Here is a 5811-nt window from a genome sequence, read left to right as displayed (position 1 = left end):
TTTTTTTTTTTTTTTTTGAGACAGAGTCTCACTTTGTCACCCTTGGTAGAGTTTGTGGTGTCATAGCTCACAGCAGCGTCAAAATCTTGAGCTCAAGCAATCCTCTTGCCTCAGCCTCCCAAGCAGCTGGTATTACAGGTGCCTGCCATAAAACCTGGCTGTTTTTAGTGGTGATGGGGTCTCACTCTTGCTCAGGCTGGTCTTAAACGCCTGAGCTCAAGCAATACACCTACCTTGGCTTCCCAGAGTGCTAGGGTTACAGGTGTGAGCCATCATGCCCAGCCTCAAACCAGGTGGCTTAACACAGCAATTCTCTCACAGTTCTGGACACTGGAAGTCCAAGTTCAAGGTGTAGCAAGGCCAAGATTTCTCTGAAGACCCTAAAGGAGAATCTATTCCAGCAGTTCTCAACCTGTGGGTCATGACCCCTTTGTAACAATGAAAATACATCATGGCATTAGGACGGTTGAGAACCACTGATCTATTTCACGCTTTTCTCTTAGCGTCTGGTGTTGCTGGAAATCCTTGCAGTGTACCAAGGAATAAGTCTAGGCCCAAATACGCACTCCCTTTATGTAGGAAACCATAGGCCTGAGAGCCATGAAAGTTCACCTGAATGAATGGAGAGAGATGATGTATGCTTTGCTCCCATAGGGAAGGAAAACAAATCTCCTCTACCCACTAGTTGGGCCTAAGAATTAAACTGACATAAGACAGATTAATAAGGGAAAAGCATACAAGTTTTATCAAATTTTTACATGTGCATGAGGACTTTCATGAGAGACTGAAGACCTGAGAGAGTCAACAGCGAAGAAAAATGTTATGCTTTCAGACAGGAAAAAAATGATGCATTTGTGAGGAAATGACACAACCAAGGTTGGGGCTATAGGCAGTAAAGTGTTGGGAAGTGACTAGGACATATATGGGGTGGGTAGATGATAAGGGTTATTTTAGTAAATTTCTTTGTACTGATCCATTTCAGCCTTGATTTCCCATCGCCAGTGCTCAGAAGGCGCTTTTCTTGCTAGTACAGGGAGGGTACCTTTCTCCTGGGAAAATGTATGGCCTATTCTTAGGTAGAAAAGGATAGATCATGTCAGAGAGTCTCTTGTGCATCTACTGATGCTCAGATGTGTTCAGCTCAGAATAATGCATCTGACAAGGCAGCATGTCTGGGGGAAGCATGGCTGTCATTCATTTGCGTGCCCTGTCAGAGACTTCTCTCAGAGCTTCACATAGAAAAAGCTGAGGTGGTGGCTTTGGAGATTAACAGTCAGGTTAGAAGCAAAGGATCTGCAAAGACAGAGAATGACGTGGATCATGATAAGAACAAATAAACAGAAAAGAACTGATCTAAGTGCATTTCCCCATAGCTTGGTAAACCAGTGTCCCAACCCTGGGACTAGGTCAGTAGAATAGAATAATTGATTCTCATTCATCTGACGCAGAGTGTTTGTTGTTCTTGAACAGGTACAGCTTAAACACTTTTTGTCCCAAATGATTTATACAGAAGCAGCATTATTTGCCACTGGTCATGCAGCACTTCCTTTTTGGGCGGTCATTGTGTCCAGGGCACAACCATTTGGGGAGTACAGCTCAACTATTAACTTCTGATGAGAATGCTTGTAATTCTTGCAGAGTAACATTGAACACTTGCTCTACTACTATGGAAAGATTTAAAACTGTCTTTCCAAGTAGCTCATACCTATAATCCCTGAACTCTCGGAGGCCGAGGTGGGCACATGGCCTGAGCTCACAAGTTCAAGACCAGCCTGAGCAAAAGCAAGACCTTGTCTCTAAAAATAGCTGGGCCTTGTGGCGGGCTACACGGGAGGCTGAGGCAAGAGAACAGATGGAGCCCAAGAGTTTGGGGTTGCTGTGAGCTATGATGCTGTGGCACTCTACGGAGGGTGACAAAATGAGACTCTATCTCAATAAATAAATAATAAATAAAACTGTCTTTTTCATCTCATAAGTTACAAAATCTGTGAAAAAGGATCTCAATACTTACAATACTAAAATAGTTAGAATTGTAAAGTGCAAGTGAGTTTTCCATAATGTCCTATCTAGTATGATGTTTATATAGTACTGTTTTATGAAAAAAGGAGGCAAGTTTGCAATTTGGTGACAGGTGTCAGGTACATACTTCTGACTCCACACTGACCTGACCACCTAGGTGAGAATTCCTTATATATCCTGTTACCACATAAGATAAAAAGGCCAGTGATAAGCTGGGCATGGTGGCTCATGCCTGTAATCTTAGCTCTCTGGGAGGCCTAGGCGGGATTGCTTGAGCTCAAGAGTTTGAGACCAGCATGAGCAAGAGTGAGATCCTGTCTCTACTAAAAATAGAATAATACTAACCTGGTGGGTGCCTATAGTCCCAGCTGTTTGGAGGCTGAGGCAGGAGGATTGTATGAGCCCAGGAGTTTGAGATTGCTGTGAGCTATGATGATGCCTTGACACTCTAATTTGTGTGACAGAGTGAGACCCTGTCTCAAAAACACCCACAATAGACCAGTGATGTTCATGGATAAGGTCAAAGAATTTATGACCACCAGATTGAGGGGTGGCATGTCTTGTCACCTGCCAAACAAGCACATACCATGTTAGAAGAACATGCCCATCCTTCATGTGTCTTTGTTGTAGGAGGACAGTTTGTGAAATATCTGATATAGAAAGGCCTGTGGTTTGGCCTTGGCATGCATGTGACTTGGTTTTGTCTCTAAGTTAGTCCAGAGTTTTCTTTACTCATATTAAATATTTGGTTGTTGCCTAAGGGCAACTTGGGAGTCAGTCTGGCGATATGGCCATTGTTTGTAATGTATGCATCAGCATTGGGACCCTGGGACCTCCACACTATACAACCCTCACTGGAGGCTTCAGGATGCCACCTGTGCAAGCAGATCACAGCATCTGATTACAATATTACCTTGGTATAAATCATTAACTGCTTTTAATATAAAGAGAAAAATTCCCTTTAACACACCGCTCAGTGCCTGTGGCTCAAGCGGCTAAGGCGCCAGCCACATACACCTAAGGTGGCGGGTTCTAATCCAGCCTGGGCCCGCCAAACAACAATGATAGCTGCAACCAAAAAATAGCCGGGCATTGTGGCGGGCGCCTGTGGTCCCAGCTACTTGGGAGGCTGAGGCAGGAGACTCGCTTGAGCCCAGGAGTTGGAGGTTGCTGTGAGCTGTGATGCCATAGCACTCTACCCAGGGTGACAGCTTGAGGCTCTGTCTCAAAATAATAATAATAATAATTTAACACAGACAAAGAACAGTCATTGAGCTTCCAGAGGGGGGTTCCATGTCTGATTAGTTCACCAGAAGGAGAGGTAGAGTGGCTTTGCAGATGCCTTTTCCATAGGCGATCCACCACTTGCTGGCAGTGGCAGGAATGAAAATCAGTCCTTGGGCATCACCTAGATCAGAGGTGTCCACTCTACCGCCTGTGGGCCAAATGCAGGTGTTTTGAGACCTATTTTGCTTATCTGTGGTATCAGATATTTTGAAAGTTATCCACAGACCTTTACTGTGCTCATCAGATTTCGTTAGTGTTTGTTTACTTAATATGTGGCCCAAGGCAGCTCTTCTGATATGAAGAAAAGAAAAAAGAAAAGGCTGGACACCCCTGATCTAGATGTTGACATAACTAGAAATCAGACAGATTAAAGTGACCAGAGTTTGGAGAATATGTGTAAGGTTCTATCCTTGACCTGTGGAGAAAACAGTAAAGATTTATAAGAATGAGACCCAATTTGAAAGAAGACCATAGTAGAGGACCAGAGGAAGAACAGGATAGACTGAGACAAGCAATCTCCAGTCAGCCTCTGAACACATGGCCAAAGAAAGGGAAGGCTTTATTAAGAGGAAGAGGGGGTTTGGCACCTGTAGCTCAGCAACTAGGGCACCAGCCATATAAACCGGAGCTGGCGGGTTTGAATCCAGCCCAGGCCTGCCAAACAACAATGACAACTTCAACCAAAAAATAGCCAGGCATTGTGGTGGGTGCCTGTAGTCCTAGCTACTTGGGAGGCTGAGGCAAGAGGATCGCTTAAGCCCAAGAGTTTGAGGTTGCTGTGAGCTGTGATGCCCTGGCGCTCAACCCAGGGTGACATCTTGAGACTCTGTCCCAAAAAAAAAGGAAGAGAATTCTTTTATTCTATTTATTTATTTATCTATCTACTTGAGACAGAGTTTCACTCAGTTGTCCTGGCATTAAATGCCATGGGGTTATGTAGCTCACAGCAACCTCAAACTCTTGGGCTCAAGGAATCCTCTTGCCACAGCCTCCCAAGTAGCTGGGACTATAGGCACCCACCACCACACCTAGATATTTTTATTTTTATTTTTTTTTTATTTTTTGAGACAGAGTCTCACTATGTCACCCTTGGTGAGTGCTGTGGCGTCACAGCTCACAGTAACCTCAAACTCTTAGATTTAAGCAGATTTTCTTGCCTCTCCCAAGTAGCTGGACTTGGGACTACAGGTGCCCACCATAATGCCCAGCTATTTTTGGTCACAGTTGTCATTTTTGTTTAGCAGGCCCTGGCTGGGCTCAAACCCACCACCCTTGATACAGGTGGCCAGTGCTCTACTCACTTTGGCCAGTGCTCTACTCACTGAGCTATGGGTGCTAAGCGTGGCTATTTTTAGAGATGGGTGTCTCACTCTTGCTCAAGCTGGTTTCAAACTCCTGAACTCAAGCAATCCATCCACCTTGGCCTCTCAGAGTGTGAAAATTATAGGCATGAGCCACTGAGCCCAACTGGTTCTTTTATTTTTTGAATAGGGAGAGCTAACAGGAGAATATAGGTGAAAACGAAGCTTATTGATCTTGGGGGAAACTGTCGACTTCAGTGGGTTGTTTATTTCTGGGGTCTGGGGATTGACTTTGGGTGTATGTACACAAACCTAGATGGTAAAACCTGCTATTTACCTAGGCTATCTGGTTTGACTTGCTGCTTCTAAGCTACCAACCTGTATGGTGCGGTGCTGTACTGAATGTTACCTGAATGTAGGTAACTGTAAGACAGTGGTAAGTATTTGTGTATCTAAACATATCTAAACATGGAAAAGGTATAGTAAGAATAAAGTATTATAATCTCATGGAAACACCATCACGCAAGTGGTCTGTCATTGATGGGCACCTGCACTTGCAAGTTTATTGCAGCACAATTCACCGTCGTAAAGATGTGGAATCAACCTAAGTGCCCATCAGTTCGTGAGCAGATTAAGATAATGTGGTGTAGGCAGTGCCCATAGCTTAGTAAGTAGGGCGCTGGCCACATACACTGAACCTGCCATAACCCCATGGCATTCAATGCCAGGCCAACTAAACATAGGGTGACCAGATTTTAACATCGGGAAAGCGGGACAACATGGGGGGGGGCAAGGGACGGGGCAGGGCAGGGCAGAGCCTGACAACAATGCAAACTTTGATAAGCAGTTCTTGATAATCACTTCTCAGCAATTATTTGTTATTATTACAGTTTAACATTATAAAATTAACAAAAATAATATAAAACTCATATTCTGGCGAGATAGCCACATGGCAGCCAAAAACTATATATTCCCTTCTTGTTCTCCCGCCTGTTGGTGCATTCTTTCCAAAAATCGGGACTTTTTAAAAATGCCACAGGACGCAGGACAAATTGTTCAAAAGCGGGATGTCTGGTCACCCTAGCTAAACAACAACAACAACGACAACAAGAAATAGCCAGGTGTTGTGGCGGGCAACTGTAGTCCCAACTACTTGGGAGGCTGAAGCAAGAGAATTGCTTAAGCCCAAGAGTTTCAGGTTGCT

The sequence above is a fragment of the Otolemur garnettii genome, unplaced genomic scaffold (assembly GCF_000181295.1).
Source record: "Otolemur garnettii isolate 467f Iridium unplaced genomic scaffold, OtoGar3 scaffold00292, whole genome shotgun sequence".
Classification (NCBI taxonomy): Eukaryota; Metazoa; Chordata; class Mammalia; order Primates; family Galagidae; genus Otolemur; species Otolemur garnettii.
This window is presented reverse-complemented; position numbering follows the sequence as displayed.